The sequence below is a fragment of the Neodiprion pinetum genome, chromosome 2 (assembly GCF_021155775.2).
Source record: "Neodiprion pinetum isolate iyNeoPine1 chromosome 2, iyNeoPine1.2, whole genome shotgun sequence".
Classification (NCBI taxonomy): domain Eukaryota; kingdom Metazoa; phylum Arthropoda; class Insecta; order Hymenoptera; family Diprionidae; genus Neodiprion; species Neodiprion pinetum.
Window position 1 is genome coordinate 20,865,203 of NC_060233.1, and position 24,489 is coordinate 20,889,691.

Here is a 24,489-nt window from a genome sequence, read left to right on the forward strand (position 1 = left end):
CTGTACTACAACCTGTGAATTAATTCCAGAGAGGTGTTTTTTTTCGTTTTCGAGTTAAAAATCATTAAAGGTGTCGATGCGCATGAAATTGCGGCGCGCCGAGTCTCTACGTAATGGCGGGCGGCCGGTTGCCGTCCACCGCTACACCGCGGTGGCGTCGCAGGGTTATTTCAGTCATTTTCACGATGTAGGACACGATTGGAGAATCTGAAAAAAATACTGTACCTTCACAAGGCCTGCTCAAAGCGATAAGTGAAGTTTCAAGAATGTGTTTTTATTTTAAAATAAGTAGCAAGTTATGTAATTATTATCATTTATGTGCCCTTTCATGGTGTGTAACCGTTATTTTGAATCTCTGTAATAAAAAAACGGTGAAAAACACATTCCTGAAACTTCACTTATCGCTTTGAGCAGGCCTTGTGAAGCTACAGTATTTTTTTCAGATTCTGCAATCATGTCCTACATTGTGAAAATGACTCTAAAATAACGCTACGAGGCCACCGCGGGGTAGCGGTGGACGGCAACCGGCCGCCCGCCAATACGTAGAGACTCGGCGCGCCGCAATTTCATGCGCATCGACACCTTTAATGATTTTTTACTCGAAAACGAAGAAAAACTAAAGTCTGGAATTGATTCACAGGTTGTAGTACAGTTCAAGGAACATGTCAGAATTATAAAAAAATTTTTTGATCGTGTCAGTCACTGTTTTAAAAATCTTTGAAAAATTAATTGTCAAATAAACAATTGATAACAACTTTTTTTTACCGTTTCGTATTTTTTTTTTTAAATTCTATGGAGCTTTCCGCGTAATTAGAAAAAAAAATATAGTGTATCTAATTTTTTGCCAAAGTTATGAATTTTTGAAAAAAATGGGAGTCTAATTTGTTATTGTTAATAAAAAATCGAATTTTGCATTATGAGATTCGCGCTTTGGCACAAAAATCTAACTTCTCCCACATAATCCACATGTCAAATTAAAAAATATCTCAGACATGAGTGATTCGGTTGACGCGGAATAGCCCATATTCAAATAACTTTGGGTTCATGCCAGAATTATATGTTTACAGAGAGTAAAAATTAAATAAAAATGTGAAATGAAGTAGAGTTAAGAAAAATAATTTGAATTAATTGGAAATGCGATAGAACGAATTCAAAACTTTTCAACCTCACTTGAATTAGCGGGAATTATCAAGAATTGAAATTTATGAATTGAAACGAATCAAGTTGAATCATATGAATCTACCTCACTTAAAAGAATTGATTTCAAATAAGAAAATTAAGTTAAATCACATTAATTTATTCAGATTAATTCAACTCAAACAATTACCGTGTTACTCAAATCTCGAATTATTTCCCCCTCGCATGAAACGAACAGTTCAGGTTGCCCGCGCACCATTGATTTTAATTCGAATAACTAAAATACGGTTAATTCTGGTCAGTTGGAAATTTCTGGAAACGCCGGAAGCAATATTTAAAAAATCATCTAATCACGGGGTCGATCTGAAATTGATGAAAACACGAAATTGAATTATTTAGCGTTCTCACAGATCCTGGAAAAGGTTTGGATATTCTTCACCCCGAAGCGGATACACGGAAAAATGTTGCACGGCAATTGGTAGTTTTATAGACACTATTGCGTCAAAAAAATTCAAGAAAACCAATAATAGAGAGTGTTGAAATTAGCGAATTTGGCACGGAATGCCCCATACGTACATCTGAGAATAAATTAAATTGAGAAAAAATATAACGAAGAAAAAAGGAACGTACGCAGTGTCCTCGCGAGGCGTCTGAGGCTCTGTCTTCCGTTTTCCTGGACGGCGTGTTCCACCGCTGCTCGGACTGGGCCATCACGCACCGGCTTGATGCGCTGCTCTCGTCCCCGCTTCAGCACGCCGTGCTCCTGCTCCGTTGCCGCCAGCCTAGAGATGAAGTTTCGCATACTCGAATCATACATTGTTGCAAAGTTTCACAAGCATCGGCTTCTTGCAGGAAAAAAATCGACGTAGCCGACAGTTATGTCGCATAAATGTTTGAAATATATTATTCAGGGCAATGCGCGCCAGCTGCATAGAGTTCTAGTGCAAATTAACACGATTATGCAATTCTGAAAATTATTTCATTGCGAACATCGTACCTTCGAAAAGACTGCCTCGACGGTGGCTGCCCGTCCTCCGGGAATCGCTCTCGGTACATCCTCGCCGATCCTGTAAAATTGTTCCCGGTCTCCGCCAGTATCCGATGCATCCTGGTCGTCCGCACGTCCCTGTCCATCTTAATCTCTAATTTTCTAGTACAATTATTCTAACAATACAGCTACAGTAAATCAACGTTGGTAAGATTATTGGTAAAATAAAAATATTCTTCAACAGCTAACTACGCTACAGTTAAACGTGTAAAATTAACAATTATCACAACACTTTACGGTAACTTAACGATTATAAACGTAATGAGAATATTTAAACGATTGAAACTACGGGTAATGCAACGAATAAACGTGGCGATAATCTCGTTTTTTTTTAAGTTTTGGTTGAAACTCGGATATCGGCTGGTGACGCTTCGAGCGAATCTTAGCGTCTGTTTGCTGAAATTAGCTCGAAACAATGCCAGATCTTCGATTGTCATTTACTACGCCTGACGCGCCGAGCTGCGTCTGTTGGTTATTTCACGAACTGTCGGACAGCAGCGTGTAATAACAAATGAATACATTCGGGACCGTACGATATCCTAATTATTGTAACCAACGGAAAGAAATTGTAAGGAATTTCGCCTTGCGCTATTTCTGAGGGTCACACTTAGCGTGATGTTTAAGAAAAAAATAAGTGATGAGGATTTCAAACTAGACGTTTCAAGCTTCGAAATGCTTCTTGGTTTTTTACGATTCGACTATTTTTCACCAAGTTACAGCTCTTCAAAAATCACTGAAAAAAGTTAGAAATCCTACTGTTCCTTTAATTCTTTTGCTGAGTGTATCTCTTCTGATATTAAGACTGCACGCAGAAATGTACCAAATTGATCAATTTTTACCAATTCAATGGAACCGTGTCCGATTATTTTGTTTAAATCGATTAATCGATACATCGATTATTCTCAGATAAGTGGCCATCACTAGCATTGATCTCAACAATTTCAACGTTACTTACCACTCCAGACCCACAATGAATCGACGAGGAAATAACTGGGAATTTGAATGACACCATATTTTTTTTAGTTGAATTAATTGAATTTATTCATGTAATTCGACTTCATTTTTCTATTCCAAATAATAATTATTATTTTTCCTCAAATTCGGATAGATTTATTAAATTCAAATTGCTTCATTTGAATTCAGGTATTTGGAAATTTTCTTCTTCCTGATTTAAAATTACTTTTTTATTTGAATTTAATTATTTTTCTCTCTAAACATAAAATTTTGGCACGAATCTAAAGTTATTCAAAGTAACTTGACTTATTACAACTCTTCCTAATTCAGTTATATCTCAAATAATTCTGATGATTTCGGTTATCATTTTTAGTGATTCAGTGAATTCTCATTTATTCAGTTATTTTGTGTCAACTCAGGTGAATCGTAACTGATTTACAAACCTATTGACACGTCAATTCAGCGAGTTATTTTTCCCTCGCATTATTGAAAAATCGGATGTCAATGATGAATTTCAAACTAGTGGAAAAATTATGTTGCAAAGACACAAAAAATGTTCGGAAAGCATAATTCAGATTGATTGAATGACTAATTATGAACCCTAACGGCATATCAACCGTCTAAAATCTCTAGTTTTATGCATACATCGATGATTGGAAGTGTTTTGTAACATTAAATCTTAAATCCGCTGATTTATTTGGAGATTTATTTTTATTTTCACTCGTAGATGTGTGTTTCGTAGTATTGTGTAGCTGGGCATTCGCTTATGTTTCACACACACGAGTGTGCGTCCGTGGGTGTGCGGCCGGCAGCGTGTGCCGCGGCAACAATACCGAGGTCAGCGCTCGAGAAGGGGTACAACACGGAGAGAGGGGGGGTGCCGATATTTACTTTGTAACCGAAAAATAATAATTCACCCAGACGAAGAAAACAGCAATTTCCGTGGCGGCAAATCCAGATGAAATGGTGCACTCTGATTAGCCTAACGCTATCGTTTATAATTAAAAAACTATGCGTCGGACGAGCTTGCGGCAAAGAAATTCTCGGTTGGATTTGAGTCAGGTATCACGCTGGCTGGTCCGTGTCCACCAATTTAGGGACATCCTGTATTTAAACGATTAAAAATACGTGTAATGCTACGAATGAACGTGGCAATAATCTTGATTTTGTGAAAGTTTTGGGTAAAACTATGATTTCGGTTGGTGATGCTTCGAGCGAATCTTAGCGTCTGTTTGCTGAAATTAGCGCGAAACAATGCCAGATCTTCGATTGTCATTTAATACGCCTGACGCGTCGAGCTGCGTCCGTTGGTTACAATAATTAGGATATCGTACGATCCCGAATGTATTCATTTGTTATTACACGCTGCTGTCCGACAGTTCGTGAAATAACCAACAGACGCAGCTCGGCGCGTCAGGCGTAGTAAATGACAATCGAAGATCTGGCATTGTTTCGAGCTAATTTCAGCAAACAGACGCCAAGATTCGCTCGAAGCGTCACCAGCCAATATCCGAGTTTCAACCAAAACTTAAAAAAAATCGAGATTATCGCCACGTTTATTCGTTGCATTACCCGTAGTTTCAATCGTTTAAATATTCTCATTACGTTTATAATCGTTAAGTTACCGTGAAGTGTTGTGATAATTGTTAATTTTACACGTTTAACTGTAGCGTAGTTAGCTGTTAAAGAATATTTTTATTTTACCAATAATCTTACCAACGTTGATTTACTGTAGCTGTATTGTTAGAATAATTGTACTAGAAAATTAGAGATTAAGATGGACAGGGACGTGCGGACGACCAGGATGCATCGGATACTGGCGGAGACCGGGAACAATTTTACAGGATCGGCGAGGATGTACCGAGAGCGATTCCCGGAGGACGGGCAGCCACCGTCGAGGCAGTCTTTTCGAAGGTACGATGTTCGCAATGAAATAATTTTCAGAATTGCATAATCGTGTTAATTTGCACTAGAACTCTATGCAGCTGGCGCGCATTGCCCTGAATAATATATTTTAAACATTTATGCGACATAACTGTCGGCTACGTCGATTTTTTTCCTGCAAGAAGCCGATGCTTGTGAAACTTTGCAACAATGTATGATTCGAGTATGCGAAACTTCATCTCTAGGCTGGCGGCAACGGAGCAGGAGCACGTCGTGCTGAAGCGGGCACGAGAGCAGCGCATCAAGCCGGTGCGGGATGGCCCAGTCCGAGCAGCGGTGGAACACGCCGTCCAGGAAAACGGAAGACAGAGCCTCAGACGCCTCGCGAGGACACTGCGTACGTTCATTTTTTCTTCGTTATATTTTTTCTCAATTTAATTTATTCTCAGATGTACGTATGGGGCATTCCGTGCCAAATTCGCTAATTTCAACACTCTCTATTATTGGTTTTCTTGAATTTTTTTGACGCAATAGTGTCTATAAAACTACCAATTGCCGTGCAACATTTTTCCGTGTATCCGCTTCGGGGTGAAGAATATCCAAACCTTTTCCAGGATCTGTGAGAACGCTAAAAAATTCAATTTCGTGTTTTCATCAATTTCAGATCGACCCCGTGATTAGATGATTTTTTAAATATTGCTTCCGGCGTTTCCAGAAATTTCCAACTGACCAGAATTAACCGTATTTTAGTTATTCGAATTAAAATCAATGGTGCGCGGGCAACCTGAACTGTTCGTTTCATGCGAGGGGGAAATAATTCGAGATTTGAGTAACACGGTAATTGTTTGAGTTGAATTAATCTGAATAAATTAATGTGATTTAACTTAATTTTCTTATTTGAAATCAATTCTTTTAAGTGAGGTAGATTCATATGATTCAACTTGATTCGTTTCAATTCATAAATTTCAATTCTTGATAATTCACGCTAATTCAAGTGAGGTTGAAAAGTTTTGAATTCGTTCTATCGCATTTCCAATTAATTCAAATTATTTTTCTTAACTCTACTTCATTTCACATTTTTATTTAATTTTTACTCTCTGTAAACATATAATTCTGGCATGAACCCAAAGTTATTTGAATATGGGCTATTCCGCGTCAACCGAATCACTCATGTCTGAGATATTTTTTAATTTGACATGTGGATTATGTGGGAGAAGTTAGATTTTTGTGCGAAAGCGCGAATCTCATAATGCAAAATTCGATTTTTTATTAACAATAACAAATTAGACTCCCATTTTTTTCAAAAATTCATAACTTTGGCAAAAAATTAGATACAATATATTTTTTTTTCAAATTACGCGGAAAGCTCCATAGAATTTAAAAAAAAATACGAAACGGTAAAAAAAAGTTGTTATCAATTGTTTATTTGACAATTAATTTTTCAAAGATTTTTAAAACAGTGACTGACACGATCAAAAAATTTTTTTATAATCCTGACATGTTCCTTGAACTGTACTACAACCTGTGAATCAATTCCAGACTTTAGTTTTTCTTCGTTTTCGAGTAAAAAATCATTAAAGGTGTCGATGCGCATGAAATTGCGGCGCGCCGAGTCTCTACGTATTGGCGGGCGGCCGGTTGCCGTCCACCGCTACCCCGCGGTGGCCTCGTAGCGTTATTTTAGAGTCATTTTCACAATGTAGGACATGATTGCAGAATCTGAAAAAAATACTGTAGCTTCACAAGGCCTGCTCAAAGCGATAAGTGAAGTTTCAGGAATGTGTTTTTCACCGTTTTTTTATTACAGAGATTCAAAATAACGGTTACACACCATGAAAGGGCACATAAATGATAATAATTACATAACTTGCTACTTATTTTAAAATAAAAACACATTCTTGAAACTTCACTTATCGCTTTGAGCAGGCCTTGTGAAGGTACAGTATTTTTTTCAGATTCTCCAATCGTGTCCTACATCGTGAAAATGACTGAAATAACCCTGCGACGCCACCGCGGTGTAGCGGTGGACGGCAACCGGCCGCCCGCCATTACGTAGAGACTCGGCGCGCCGCAATTTCATGCGCATCGACACCTTTAATGATTTTTAACTCGAAAACGAAAAAAAACACCTCTCTGGAATTAATTCACAGGTTGTAGTACAGTTCAAGGAACATGTCGGAATTTAAAAAAAATTTTTTGATCGTGTCAGTCACTGTTTTAAAAATCTTTGAAAAATTAATTGTTAAATAAACAATTGATAACAACTTTTTTTTACCGTTTCGTATTTTTTTTAAATTCTATGGAGCTTTCCGCGTAATTTGAAAAAAAAATATATTGTATCTAATTCTTTGCCAAGGTTATGAATTTTTGAAAAAAATGGGAGTCTAATTTGTTATTGTTAATAAAAAATCGAATTTTGCATTATGAGATTCGCGCTTTGGCACAAGAATCTAACTTCTCCCACACAATCCACATGCCGAATTAAAAAAATATCTGAGAGATGACTGATCCGGTTGACGCGGAATAGCCCATATACTTGATTTAATTTTCCGTAATTCAGTTGTGTCTCAGTTAATTCTAAACATTTCAGTTATATTTAGTGATTCAGTTAATTCTCATTAATCAAGTTATTCTACATTCATCCAGGTGAATTGTAATTAAGCCGAAAATCCATTGACTCGTCAGTTCGGCGAGATATTTCCCCGTCGGTTTGATGCGAAATTTTATTACCAAGTCATACCTCGTTCTGTTGGGTGAGATTTATTAGAGACGAGACAATCCTGGACACAAATTCAACGTATATTTAGGGGTCAATGCGATAATTGTCTCTTCGTGCTTTCTAAAAGGAGTAATTAATTCCCTACAGAGGTTCCTCGAGAATCTGTGAGAAAAATCGCACGCGAGCTGAACCGTCCGTTCAAGTACCAGCCGGTGCAAAAGCTGTGCCCAGGTGATGCCGAACGAAGACTGACGTACTGTCGCTGGGGACTGGAGCGTCTGCAGGAGGATCCCGATTTCTTCAGGAACGTGTGCTTCACGGACGAAGCGCTGTTCACGAACCTCGAACTCGTCAATAAGCAGAACTGTCGTTGGTGGGCTCCGGAAAACCCACACTGGATCGTCGAACAGGACAACCAGCACCGTTGGAAGCTCCACGTCTGGGTTGGAGTACTACAGGACAGGATCCTCGGGCCCATTTTCCTCGACGGAAATCTCACGTCAGCCAAGTACACGACCGTACTCACCGAGGAACTCCCCCGCCTGATGGACGGAAACCCCATCCGTATGGACCAGGTTTGGTGGCAGCAGGACGGGGCCCCTGCCCACAACAGTAACGCGAACAAGGCAATCCTGGACGCCATGTTCCCGGAGCGCTGGATCGGTACGAGAGGTCCGGTTAGGTGGCCAGCGCGCTCACCAGATCTCACCGTCTGTGATTTCTGGTTCTGGAGTAGAGTCAAGGAAATCGTCTACGAACGGGCCCCCACAACAAAACACGACATGCGCCACCGCATCGCCGAAGCGTGTGCCGCTATTCCTGTTAGGGAGATGCAACGGGTGCGAGGGTCTATCCGGAAACGGCTCGCACTCACTGTCCAGCAGAACGGAGGGCACATCGAGCATCTCCTCAGGCAACGGAACCAGGAATGAAATGTGAGATATGATTCTTTTTACAAATCTTCAATGATTGACAACGCGAAACTGTCATGAATTATTATTATTGTTATTCAGAGGGTTGAAAAAAAAATCCTCAGATGTGTGAAAATAGTATAACAGAAGTGGTGGGACGTCAAAACTCTCTTTGTTTTCTACCGCACACAAAACTGTATATGATGTTTGAATAACATAGGAATCGTTATCATCAAAAAGGCACCTCGTATTTTTCTTATTGTGCTGTTTATTGTTGAAAATAGGTTAGACGATAGTCCCGTGGGATCTCGAGGATAAGCAAGGTACGGCTGTCGGCGGACACGAAGAGCTGGCAAAATCAGACGTGAAACGCAAGACAAGTTTCTTTTTATTAAACGCTCGTATTAAACACTACAAAACTGTAATGATTGATTCTTATTGCGAAGAAATTTGAGCTTCAGCGTTTCTGTAATGCGAGAATGGTGTCACGAAAATCGTAAAAAGTCGAGTGCACATTCGTTTGTTTTTGATGCACGTTAAACTGCATCTGTAGTTTCAAAAATGTCAAATCTAATTTTATCAAAATATGTGCCTCGTATTTTTCTAATCCTCATATTTGATTCTCAAAAACAGATGCGACGACAGTTCCGTGTGGTGTGGACGACAGCTAGGAATGGCTTTTGGCGGACGATAACACAGAACGAGACGAGAAATGAAATGCAAGACAAGTTTCTTTCCATTAAACGCTCGTATTAAACACAACAAAACTCTAATGATTGATTCTTATTGCGAAGAAATTTGAGCTTCAGCGTTTCTGTAACGCGAGAATAGTGTCACGAAAATCGTAAAAAGTCGAGTGTACATTCGCTTGTTTTTGATGCACGTTAAACTGCATCTGTAGTTTCAAAAATGTCAAATCAAATTTTATCAAAATATGTGCCTCGTATTTTTCTAATCCTCATATTTGATTCTCAAAAACAGATGCGACGACAATTCCGTGTGGTGTGGACGACAGCTAGGAATGGCTTTTGGCGGACGATAACACAGAACGAGACCAGAAATGAAATACAAGACAAGTTTCTTTTTACTACAGGCTCGTATTGAATACTACTGAACTCTAATAAATCTTATTGCAAATAAACCTGAGTTTCAGCGTTTCTGTAACGCGAGAATGGTGTCACGAAAATGGTGAAAAGTCTAGTTCACATCCGTTTGTTAGATTCAATTTTATCAAAATATTTGCCTCGTATTGTTCTAATCGTGATATTTGATTCTCAAAAACAGGTACGACGACAGTTCCGTGGGGTGTGGACGACAGCAAGGAACGGTTTTTGGTGGTGGTTTTAGTGGGTATTCTGTAAGGCGAGTCCCACACTCCTGGGAGTGACGGTACCCTACCTAGGGCGGTCCATAAAGGATTTCCCCACCGATTTGGCCATACGCAAAGAAAAAAAAAAAAAAAAAAAAAAAATAAATAAATAAGTAAATGAATGAATAAATAAATGAATGAATCAATGAATGAATCAATGAATGAATCAATGAATAAATAAATGAATGAATCAATGAATAATTAAATCAATGAATGAATGAATGAATCAATAAATAAATAAATAAATTAAATAATTAAAAATAATTATATGTACACGCACGAATACAGTATCTCAGATCACGTCGATTCAGAAATTCAAACTTGTATGTCGAGGTGGTGCACTCGTGATCTGTGAAAAAATACACCAATTACAATAATGCTGCGTCCGTTTCATAATGCATTAAATTTTCAGTAAATAATGCATCAATTCAATGTCTCCAACAAAATGTTGTGTAGCTACATTATGAAACTGCGACTACAGTCGCAATTAAAACAAAGAAACGAATAAATGCGTTAATCAAACGAATTCATGGAACACTTTTCAAATTGTCCTGAAAGTAACAGCACCGAGTAGCGGAAAACGATCTGTTGGTAATACTTTTACACTAAATGGTCACTAATTTTGATAAGATAATTATCATTTTTAAATTGTCATCAAGTACGGTTAAGCATAGGGTACGACGTGTGGGTTGACAATGTGCAAATGGCCGCCGTCACAGAGATTATGTACAAGAGTCGGAAAGAAACGAACCGAGCACTCTTCAAAATTATCTTAGACAACGATAGTTTGACAGAGATGAGTCCAACCGGGAAAGGCAAACACGAAGCAATGCCGGAGAATATTTATTACGCAGTGAAAAGTAATTACGCATTATTCAATGTATGAAATGTAGCGGGCAACATTGCAAATATTATGCCCGCGTCCCTGTAAATTTCAGCATTCGTTGAAAAAATTTTCAGCGAGGAGGACGGATTAACATAAGAGGAGTATCGAAGGTGCATAATTCTGTTGTGCAATCCTATGCGCGATCCGAAAAAATAACGGATTCCCGAATTTACGCATTGTACATATTTTGTATGAAACAAAATATTTCATTGCACATGTAAAAACCAATCAAACATTTGTATTACCATATCTGTAAGGAATTGTATAGAATTAAGTATCAAATCTCTGCATCGGTTTACAAACTCAATATTAGTTTGCTAATTATTGTCATTGACGAACTGTCATTGAATTGAAATGGAAAGTGAAGCGTAGCGATCGCATTTACGAAAAAATACTGTCTTTGTCGCCCACGAAATGGAAAAATCACAGGTAAAAGGTAGATGAATCATAACCTGACGATTATTCCTTCATGCTTCTACTTCTGTCATAACATCGGCCATACTTTCGCCGTACTTTAACGATACCTCAGCCTGTCGTGCTTCGTACATACTTATGTCATCTGGATAAGAATAGTACGATTTTCGTATTGAAGTAAAGAGCAATGGAAGGGTTTCGTTCTAAACAAATGCGAGTCATTTCGTTCTTACGCATTACGTATCAATTTGTCGGACAATTAACGAAATTCCAGAATGCAACGGCATATTTTCATCGAAAATAATTTCGAACCGTGGTTTACTGTCCCCGGTTTGATCATTGCGTGAAAATAACGCTGGGTCGTGGCAATATTGCGCTCATTGTTACTACTAGAATCACAGAAAAGTCGGCCACCCATGTGCTTTGTTGCCGCGGAAATATTCGACGTACGAAAGTAAATACACGGTGTCAGAATTAACCAATTTTCGCGCATCGTTCTCCAGAATATAAATAAACTGACCTAGAATTTTGCGACGAACAAGCAATACACTGTCAAAATTCGGGTGGATTCTGTTCGTTTCTTCAAATCATTTTTGTGTAAAATAAGAGTGATAAGCCTTTGTCAATAATGCTGCACTTTGACGGAATCGGGATGATTCGATGATCATTTTCGAAAGAATTTCAATTTTTGCGCTACATCATCTCGACGTCGCCGCGTCGGCAAACGGTAATAGCGGGATCTTGATCGGCCGGATCGGCCACGCGCGAGCGTTCGCTAACCTCCGTGCTACAACGGTTGTCACTGGCAACCGATGATAACAAAATGCTTGTTAACCTCCCGTTATGCTGCTTTCGTGTAATTATCATTGATAATTTTAAATGCGGACGTTTTTGTCACGCTTCTCTCAATGCAGATATTTTCAAACTACTAATCTTGCTGCTCGCCTAGCTGCAAACAGAGAAAGTCAGTCCAACGAAACTCATCGCGCAGAATCGTCAATGACATATCGTATACCGCTACCTGGACTCGGGTGAAGTTGGCGCTGGTCGATTTTGCCAGATATTTCAATTCCACCTGTTCCGCCAGTTAGTACCGAATTTTCGACAAAAAGTTCGAATTTTGAGATTTATTTCTGGGTGATTGGTTTGACGAATCCCGGAAAATTTTTGATATCCGCGCTCACGATTTTGCGTATTTTCAGAAAAAAAAATTAAACCCTATTTTTGGTCTCGAAATCGAAAATTTTTTTTTCGCGAGCAAAAACGGTTGTTTCTAAAAAAATTTTGACTTCACTATCGGAGAGATCGTCGCAAATCCTTTAAAAATTATGCAAAAAATTTCTCAAATTATCACACGGCTAGATTTTGGAGGGGGGTGGCCACCTTATCGTGGTCACCCTGTATATATATATATACATACATATATACGTATACTTTTTCACATACATTCATAATATACATCCATATAATGGAATATAAATGAAGGTAATTGAGGTAAATAATGTAATTAAATAAAAAATGATTGTAAATGGAAAGAATTATGAAAAAATGATATGAAATAAAAAATGAGCGAATAATTAAAAATATTCACGATTCTTCTAATAATTATACATCATTTTAAAAAATCGAAATATTGTGGAAAAATTTTTTTTTTTTCAATCTTCCTCTTTTTAAAAGTAAATTGAAAATTATAATATACATATATATGTTCATATATACATATATATGTCTACATAAATATATATATGTATATATATATATATATATACATATATACATATATTTTTTTACATACATTCATAATATACATCCATATAATGGAATATAAATGAAGGTAATTAAGGTAAATAATGTAATAAAATAAAAAATGATTATAAATGAGAGAAATTATGGAAAATTGAAATAGAATAAAAAATTAGCGGATTATTAGAAATATTTAGGATTTTCCTAATAATTATACATCATTTTCAAAAATTGAAATAAGGTAAGAAAAATTTTTTTTTTTCAATTTCCCTCTTTTTAAAAGTAAATTGGAAATCATAATATACATACATGTTTATATGTATATATATATATATATATATATATTATATCAATGTATAATATAAATATATATATATATATATATATACATATATATGTATATATATATTCATATATATTTATATATATTTATATTATACATTGATATGATAGAATAAAAATGAAGGTAATTGAGGTAAATAATGCAATAAAATAAAAAATGATTGTAAATGGAAAAAATTGTAAAAAAATGAAATAAAATAAAAAATAAGCGAATAGTTAAAAATATTTAGGATTTTTCTAATAATTATACCTAATTTTGAAAAATTGGAATATTGTGAAAAAATTTTTTTTTTTTTCAATTTCCTTTTTTTCAAAAGTAAATTGAAAATTATAATATACAAATATATATTCATACATACATATACATATATACATATATATATTAATATATATATATATTGTGACGTGGATTTTTCCTGCTCCTCGGTCACTCGGAGAAAATGACCGAGAACTTACCGCGTGCACAATAATTTGGCGTCCACGATGTACCCTGGATCTAAAACAATATGGCAAAGTTTTTGTTGGGCGCCTGGCGTGATTAACACGCCTCGAAATCATTAATACGCTATTCCTCGGGCATATGCCCGATAGCTCAGTACCGCGGAGAGGGGAGGGGTAATTTTTGGAGAGAGAGAGAGACACTCGAAATACACACGCTATTTAACAAAAGTCAAATGAAATCTTATATTTCATAATAGCGGTGATACAAAACAAAAAAAAATATAATTCAAAAATCGCTCATCGCGAGTCTAAAACTAAACAGAAAATTACACGTAACCTACTCTAATTCTTACTCTAATGAGCTCGCGGCTCCCTAACTAAAACGTCACTCGACGATCGCAACATCCTCATACGCAATTCTCAAAACGTCACTCGACGATCGCAACATCCTCATACGCAATTCTCAAAACGTCACTCGACGATCGCAACATCCTCATACGCAATTCTCAATTCGCAAATTCGCCATTTGTTCTCCATGGCGATGATTGCTCGAAACGAAACTAAAACTAATTATTCGACGGTGCGCCGTCAGGTCTCGCAACTTAAAACACCATGCTCAAACTTCTCGTCTCAACTGCTGCGCAACGCAACGGCAATTTCGACTATACATCGCCTAACCTCGACTAAACACTATCTTAACTAAACGTAAACTTAACTAAGCGCAAGCACCACTACATTTAACTTCAACTATACACAAGCTCAAAGTAACTCAACTCAACCTACATTATCTTAACTAACGGGTACGGAACTCAATGCAGGCGCAACTAAACGTAACCTAAACTATACGCAATCGCAACGCATCCGAACTTAATTCTTTTCAAAATTCCCCAAAACGTTACCCGCTAATCCGAGCACTCCAATTCGGTGCTTCCCGACCTACTCGAGAGGTGACACAAAAAGAAAACGATAACGCGGCTCGACCCGGTACGGCGAAATTCGGCTATACTTGGTTTCACTAACGAGAAAGATTCAACTAAAACCCGTGACTCTATTCAACTTTTTCAGAAACTCAAAATTTACTTTACTCTAACCCGCGTACTCAGGCTACGGTCATCAAGCAAGAGAATCGGCAAAAGAATTTCGAGTACTTTTCTACCACGCAAATCCAAAACGGCTATCCGTTACTCGGCAAGCCTTTTCACAATTATGCTCGAAATTCAATCGCGGGGATAGAAGCAGCGCTTACCTTCTACATCCTTGCAACCCCCTTTCCATTCCCTTCGCGATTTTTGGGCGACTCCATGGCTTCGCGAAACTCCCCCAACACGCGACTACTAATCACGACCGCCAGAACTAGAGTGGTTTCAAAAACCTACCACCTGCCGCAACACGGATCTCGATACGCCATCCCACACGTGACGTCATACCCCCAAGAATACGCAATAATCGATCCGTAATCGATTTCGTCGATCGCGCAACTCGACGCGCACCTTCGATCGCATCGCTGCGCAGAACTTAAAGCTAGCTCGCAATCTCGTCCTCCGCGCAGCTCCATGACGTCTTGGCGGTGAGCGTGGTGCTCCCTCGTCGCTAGTCGGTCCGTCGCGAGTCCGCTGGTCAATTGTTGGCGGGGCGAAGGGGAAGAGGCTGCGGCGCGCCGGCCGCCAGCGGGAATCGCGTCCACCTTGGATTCCCGCGATGCGGGGATCTGCGTCGGCTCCCCCTCCGCAGCCTCGACATCCTTCCTTCGCAATTGTTGCTAGTCCGCCATTTCGCAATTTCCTCGAATTCGGTGTCGACTTCTTGCCTGATGCCGTTGTAGCTCGAAAAATAAAAAAAACAAAAAAAACTGAAATATCTTACGCTGGTCGCTAAAGTGTCCCCTTTCGTAGTTTCGGATGCGTGACTCTAGTCCTGGCGCTCTTTTCCAAAAACTTCGCGACTCAATTTCGGAAATTCCTCAATTTTTGGTTTCGCCCAGGGTTCAAGGAGCCCCTTGTAACGGGCATCAAAAATGCCACGTTACAACATATATACAAGCTATATTAATGGTTTCCACGCGAGGGAAGGGGCGGTCGTCGTCCTGTTACACCGCGGTGGAGGCTGCAGTGATGAAGTGCAGCGATGAGTTGGCGCGGTCCTTGGAGGCGGCGTATACCGGCTTTCCGGAGAGCTAGGCGGTGTTGGAGGGCGGCGATTCTCCGGTTCCGTTGCTCGTTGCGGAGACTCCCACTCGCTGTCAGACTGGGTCGTCTGGGTAGCCGTTGATACTTAGATGCGTTGAGGCTCGGGAAACGGAGAGATCGCTGCCGGAATGCGGCGGTAGTAACTCGGTGACGTCACTCTCGCTCTTCTCACGTCCCACACTGATTGCAGAACCGCCGGTGGCCTAGTCAGAGGCCTTGACGGGAGGTCCACTTGATGAAGCACCCACGGAGCTGGTGGATTGCAAGCACTTGTCTTTTGGGTTGGGCTGGCTGTTGCCAGTTGAACAGGATCCGTCATGCAGTCGTCAAAGTCTGCGTGCTGGTCTGGAATCGTAGCGTTGCGTGGCGTAGTGTGGTGTAGCGTAGCGTAGCAGTTAGTTCGTCTTGGTCAGTTCCGGCGAAACCGAAGTGTCCTGCCGATCGGTGAGATCGGTGGTCTCTCATCGCAGCCTCAATTGGTCTTCAGCAGCGGGAGACCACGTTGGCCGATTACGCGACGCGCTCGGCTGCGTGGGTGGCGTGAGCAGCGCGCGTGACGTAATACTTTCTTCTGTGTCGCGCAACTAGAAAGTGTGAAATGCTTGTTGCGGCGCGTGGGTTGAAAGGCGCGCGACCGACTAGTTGCTTTCACAATGTTGTTGTCAACACTTTTAGAAAACAAAGAATTTAGAAAAAAACAAATTCTTACATTAATTAAATTTTTTAATAAAGAATATAATTATTAAAAAAATCCCATATATTTTTCGATTATTCGCTCACATATTGATTGACATAAAAATATTATTCATTAAAAAAATGCCATTCGATTTACTTTATGGATTGTAATTTGGAACATTTATACAATGGACTAGAACTTATTGAAAAGTTTAGAGAAAACATACAGATGGATCAATGATTAGTTATTGGATTTCGTATTTTTAATTTTTGAAAATTAATTATTTTCCAATTTGAGAAAAATGATTTATTCAAATTATTATTTTTTATATCATTGAATTATTTAAATTGATTGCCTACATTTATATTCAATGATGTTAATGTATAATTTGTATATCTATATAATTAATTAAACGAAAAAAATGATCAATAAATTTATCAGATACATTTCATCCATGTTTATCACAATTTTTAATTTACTTTTGAAAAAAAGAAGAATTTTTTGAAAAAAAAAAATTTTTACATCAATCAAATTTTTTAGAAGTGAATATGATTATTGAAAAAATCCTATATATTTTTTGATTATTTGCTGAAATAATAATTAAAATGAAAATATTATTTATTGAACAAATGCCGTGTAATGTACTTCATGGATTGTAATTTGGAACATCAATACAATAGATTGAAACTCATTTAGAAGTTTGAAGAAAACATACAGATAGATTAATGATAAGTTATTTAATTTCATGATTTCAATTCTTGAAAATTAATTAATCTTTGATTCAAGGAAAATTATCTATCTGAATTAATCATTTGTCACATCAATAAATTATTTGATTCAATTGCCTCCATTTATGTTCGATTATATTATCATATGATTTGTATAAATATGTATATATGGTTGAATTAATAAAAAAAATGATTAATCGGATTATTATTTATATTTTATATATATATAAATATATATATATATATATTATAATTTTCAGTTTACTTTTCAGAAAAAAGAATTTAAAAAAAAAAAAAAGTTTTACATGATCGAATTTTTTGAAAATAATCACAATTAATACAAGAAACCTGTAAATCTTTTGATCATTCGATCACATATTAATTAGAATGAATACATTAATCGGTACAAAAATGCCATTTAATGTACTTCATGGGTTGTAATTTGGAACATTTATTCAATGGATTACAACTTATCAAAAAGTTTAAGGAAAACACACAGATAGATATGTGATTAGTTATTCAATTTCATATTTTTAATTTCTCAAAAACTAATTATTCTTTAATTTTAGGAAAATGAAATATTTAGGTTAATTATTTTTCACATCATTAAATCATTAAATTCAGTTGCCTCCATTTATATTGAATTATATCAATGTATCATTTGTACATATATGTATATATAATTAATTAAATGACACATATCAATTATAAATTTATCATTTATGTTTCATTTATATATATGATAATTTCTGATTTACTTTCGAAAAACAAATGATTTGAAAAAAAAAGTTTTACATTTGTTACGTCCTCCAGACTTCATATTCCTTTCCCACGCTCTTAGTTACCTTACGCTCTGTAGTCTACCCTTATCGTTCGCGAGTCAGCAGGTTCTCCTGTAACTCGCGGCTAGCTTGCCTGCTACATCCAGCAAGACCAGGCAGATCCATCCCAGCACTCAAGCAAGACACCTATCCCTCTAAACGAAGACCATACCCTTTTTCCCTTGACCGACTCCGTTGCATTGACCACTAATAAACAATCATATACTTTAAATCGTTTACCTTCCCTTAATACCGATCCCTTTCTATTCCAGTCCCTTCCTGCATTGGGAGTAGTAGCACGCGAGTGCATAGTCGACGTGAACGGACCCTACAATAGCCAAATAACACCTTGGCTGGGCGTGGAGTAAGCTCCGATTACCGCTCATCGGAGCCTACGCAATCTACCCCGTAACATTTTGGTGGCAGCGGTTTTGCCCGTCGACCTACTCGTCAGTGCAGTGCATGTTTTCTACGAAAGTGTTCAGTGCTCGAAATTTCTAACGCCGTACCAATCAGTGATGGCCGTGTTACGAACGAACTCTGGGCCACAAAGTACTGTGATAGGCACGCAGAACCTATTCAACTCGCCACGGATACAGGCTCTGCAAAGAGTCCCCAATTTCAATAACTCCGTCACATTTTGGTACTATTGAAATTCATCGATAGATACGACGTCGAATAACTGTGTAGCGAGTGGAAATTCAGTGCGATAGCCAAGTTAAGCCGCACACTGCATCTGAACACATCACCCTTCGAACCGACAAATATTGAATGGACCCTTCCCGCTCATTCGGACTCCTGCAACCCTGTTAAGACGAGAACCTGGACCCGAAAGTGACATCGCCCCAGGACCTAAATTACCACACTTATTTATCAACACGCCACGGAGTACCTCATCTATACCCTCCTCGTGCCGACGCATGACGTGTATCGCCTCTTCAAGTTTCACCTGCGTCCAGCTGCCTAGAACCATGCTGTACTCTGTTTTTGCGTTTACCTTCGCCCTGTGAGTCTATTCTAAGTCTTAGTATTAGGTTGATATTTTTATTCCTGTACTTGCAATACCCTGCTTAAGTCAACATGGCACCAACTAACGAAACTGGTTCAAATTTTTGGTAAGTAAAAGATGTCTTGCCGACAATCCCCCCTTTCGACGGCCACAACATGCCCTTTGACTCATTTGTAGAACAATTACGTCACGTAGAGACTCTTATAAAAGCTTCGGATAAAATGACTTTCGCCAAATTTGCGCGATCAAAGGTTACAGGCCCCGCTTCTCAATATTTAATAGGCATTAACTGTAATGACGTCAAGGACATCATAACTGCCCTTAGCCGAGCATACCACCCGGATATCCCCATACGCCAGTTATCTGCTCAATTAGATAGAATTACACAACAACCATATGAGCGCATCATAGATTACTCGTGCAGAATAAGAGCAATATATAAAGGAATAAGCACAGCAATTATAGCCAAACACCCACCAGACTTAGCAACGCTTCTACTGAATGATCTAAAAAAGGATACCTCTAGATCGTTTATTAGAGGGCTTCGGCCGAAATTGGAGTGAAGAATCGCTATCAGACCATTACCAACCTTCGAAACTGCCGTCAGCATCGCCGAAGGTGAAGAAGCCGAGCTAATTAACCGTCAGATGCAATTTTCTGCAAATTATTTTACCTTCTCTACACCCATGTGTCTGCCGTTACCCCCCCCATACTGCTCCTCCGTCACAGGTACCCACCGCGGCCTCCTCTATCCCCCCCCTGATGTCATTGCCCACACGTGGTTACGTTGATCAACCAGCGCCTCGTACCGAACCCGGAACCTACGCCCAAGCGCTCCATCCGAACACCAGTTCTGCTGACCACGTTAATGCTCTGCCCAGCACTTGTCAATTTTGTAACCACCAGGGTCACTCCATCACGGAATGTCACCGTTTGCAAAGTGAAAGATATTGTACCAAATGTCGCAGAATGGGCCACTTCCACAATGAATGCAACATAAACCAAGAACTGCACTGCGACAATTGTAATCGCGGAGGCCACACAGTAGACCGATGTAGATCCTTTCCGCGTAATAACCAAGGCAATGCAGGCTCAAATAAACATTTGAACGGGAACATCGCCCGCGGGGAGAACGCGCCCGCGAGCAATGCAAACAACTAGCGTCCCGATCTTCAAGTCATATCTTCATAACAGCTTCAACTGACCCTCCACTAATTCCGATCGACACCCCCGAGCTAATAAAAATATCTACATTTATTATTGACACCGGTGCAGACGTCAACGTGGTCAAAGAAAGTTCCGTTAGGCCCCTCGTACGACGAACAACCGACGAACGTTTGACGCTGACTGGTATAACAGACGAAAAGACGCAAACTATCGCAAAAACGGTAATACGTTTCAATAATAAATCCCATACCTTTCACTTGGTCCCTGACTCGTTTCCGATTCCGCACGACGGCATCTTAGGCCAGCCCTTCTTACGAAAAGAGAAAGCAACTATTTCTTTCAACTCAAACTCGGTGATGCTTGGATCCTCATTGCCAATCCACTTTAGTAAATTCGATGAACCCTCGTCCGCGCTCGAAAAAACGCGCGTAATTACAATACAGGCCAGTACCGTGAAAGCCATCCCACTAATAGTTGCAAACCCAGACACTAAAGTAGGTTACCTCAAACGCATCGATTTAGGCAACAATGTTCTATGTGATGAAGCGTTAGTTGAAAACCAGAACGGCATCGCTTACTCGTACGCGTTCAATTGTAACGAATCTGCCGTAGAGATAAGACCCCCAACAGTCACCCTAGACGAGTTCGACGAGCCACTGAGTACAGTCATGCCCAACGCTACGCCCACTGCATCGAGTAACCACCACAGCGATGCCCGCACCAAAACCCTCGTTTCGCACCCAGGCCCTCTCCTCTGCAACTCATTAATTCTTTCTGCCGCCAAGCGTACATCGCGACCGACTAATAATCCCCCCTCCTGCCCCATCCAGTCCACTGACCTCGCGCAACTGCAATCCGATCCTCCTATTCCTGACGACAGTACACCCTGTCCCGGTGCCGCAACAGTGCTCTTGACTGACAGTAGGTCAGAAAGATTGGAAGTCCTAAAGAGCAGCTTACATCTTGATCATTTGAATGAGACCGAAAAACAATCTATGTTTAACCTCGTGACAGAATTTAACCATCTCTTTCATCTCCCAGGTGATAAATTAGGCCACACCAATTTATCTCATCACACTATCCCCACGACGGACAATACGCCTATTCATACCAAACAATACCGTTTTCCCAAAATTCACAAAGACGAAATCGAATCCCAAGTTGATAAACTACTCAAACAAAATCTTATTAAACATTCCTCATCTCCGTATAATTCCCCGGTGTGGATTGTTCCAAAAAAACCGGATAGTGACGGCAATAAACGATGGCGTATGGTAATCGACTACAGAAAACTTAACGAAAAAACAGTCGGCGACGCATACCCCATGCCCGATATCACGGAAATCCTTGACCAGCTTGGCTCAGCTAAATACTTTTCCACATTCGACCTTGCTTCCGGGTTCCACCAAATTCCCATGCATCCAGACCACAGCACGAAAACTGCATTTTCGACACCCAGAGGCCATTATGAATTCTCTCGTATGCCCTTCAGACTAAAGAACGCCCCCGCCACGTTTCAAAGGCTCATGGACCAAGTCCTCCTAGGTCTACAAGGCAACGAGATGTTCGTATATTTAGATGACATAGTTATTTACGCTCGAAACTTGCAAGAACATGAAATTGAATTTCGGAAACTAACGAAGCGACTAACCGCTGCTGGTTTAACTCTACAGCCAGACAAGTGCGAATTCTTGCGCAAGGAAGTCGTTTATCTCGGACACCTCATAACTGAGTCAGGAGTAAAACCTGACCCTGGTAAATTAATAGCTGTAGAAGAGTATCCTGTCCCCAAAAGTCCCAAAAATGTTAGACAGTTCCTTGGCCTTTTAGGTTATTACCGATGATTTGTTCCAAATTTTGGAAGAATTGCTAAATGCCTTAACAATTTAACGAAGAAGGATACCCCTTTTATCTGGACGTCCGAACACCAGTCTGCCTTTGAAACCTTACGCGATTGTTTACGCAAAGAACCAATTCTACAATACCCGGACTTCAGCAAACCATTTACGCTCACTACAGACGCGTCAAAATTCGCGATAGGTGCAGTTCTCAGTCAAGATAAAGACGGTGCCGACCTACCGGTAGCATACGCATCCCGAGCCCTTAAGCCCGCTGAATTGAACTACTCAGTACCTGATAAAGAATTCTTAGCCGCCTACTGGAGTATGAATCGCTTCCGCCCCTACATCTATGCTCAGAAGTTCACTTTAATAACAGACCACGAGCCACTTGAATGGGTGAAAAGCGTCAAGAAACCTAATTCCCGTTTATTACGATGGAGCTTAGAACTGGCAGAGTACGACTTCGATACGAAATACAAGTCCGGAAAATCTAATACCAACGCTGATGCTCTGTCCAGGAACGCACCGCCCGACACCGCTCAAATTTTTCCTATAGATGCAAAACGCCCCCGTCCAACGACTGAAGCCTCTAGCGATGAACCAAAAAAACGCACTAAAAAGACTCATCAGTACCCCAGACGCCCTCGACAGACCACAGACGAGTCCACCAACTCATTTCCGCTGGAACACCCTAAAATCTCACAACCCTGTAAGATGATATACTCCTCTGATTTCTCTGATTCCTCTGACCTCTCCGACGATGAGCTCAGCGATAAAGAAACTCCGTTGCTCAAACCCCCCCTCGTTACCCCGGCACCGATCCCAGTACATCGCCAACCTAAACGCCATCGCGAAACAAATTCTTCAACAAGTCCTGGGCGTCATAAAAGACCATACCTGAGCCATTTTTCAGATTCTTCCCTTAGCTCGGATGACTTACAGACCCCAGAAACTGAATCAGGAACCGATGACTTTTGTCCAGCCACCGATTTACCGGGCCCTTCTTATAGCGATTTCCTCATAGAAAGCGAAACTTTTTCTCTCATGCGTAATAGACGTATCAAAGAAATAAGAGCTGACCTATTACAGCAAAAGGATAACTTGGCTCATTGCAAATCGGCTGACTGCCAAATGTCAAAAGGAATCGCGTCAGAACTGACAAAACGTGAATTCATAAATCGCGAACAACTTAGAGAATTCGACCCGAATGTGACTGACGTTATTTCTGTGGAACATGGAAACCGGAAAATCTATAACCTAGTCACAAAGTCCAAATACAGTGACAAACCATTGCCCCACGTTTTTTTTGACACCTTGGTTAACTTTAGGAAAACCTTGCAAGAAGATGGCGAAACATCCGTCTCGATACCATTGATAGGTTGTGGACTCGACAAATTGGAATGGAGCGCGGTACGCAGAATGATCCATTACGTTTTCAAAAATTCGAAAATAAGAATCACCGTTTGCCGCCTCGACTCTCCGCTTCCTGCCACCGCGCGCCCCTGCATTACACCACCACCCGTTTGAACTAACCTCCCTGACCCTGTCCCTTTCACATCTGGATTACCCCCCCGCCGCCATCTCCGAACGGAATCGGAACGTCCGATTAAACCTGCAGCACCTCGTCCGATTTCACCTCCACCCCCACCCACTGACGTCATCATGCCCCCCCCCTGTCGGGCCTCCGCTTCCCGCTAGGAGATACCGCCCCGCTACTTCCAGGCCGACGAACCCTTCCTTATACTCCTGTTCCCCTCCCCCCTCGCCCCTCCCGCCCACCTCTGATAACGACGACAGTTCCGACTTGCTTACGGACGCTGAATACTATACGTGCACTCAACAATTCGACTCCCATATAGAAATTACTGACCACAACCATGACAGTGCTCTCAACACTAACGATGATCAAATTTATGACCCTCACGGTTTCGCATATCTTATTGACAACTTGGACGACATACCAGTATCGGACAATGTCAAAGATACCAATGATGGACTTTTGATGCTCAAAACCAACTATGCGCACTTCATATCGACAGACTGCGCTTGGATCAAGGGTATACCAGCCCAACTTGCCGGCGAGAATATGGTTGACCCAAAAATAGTAATGAGGCCTCGTCCGCGAGAATTTGATATCATTGAATCTACGCACAATAGTCGACGTATTTTCACCCTAGTATTGAAAACAAAAGGCTCAGATAAAAGCAATCTAT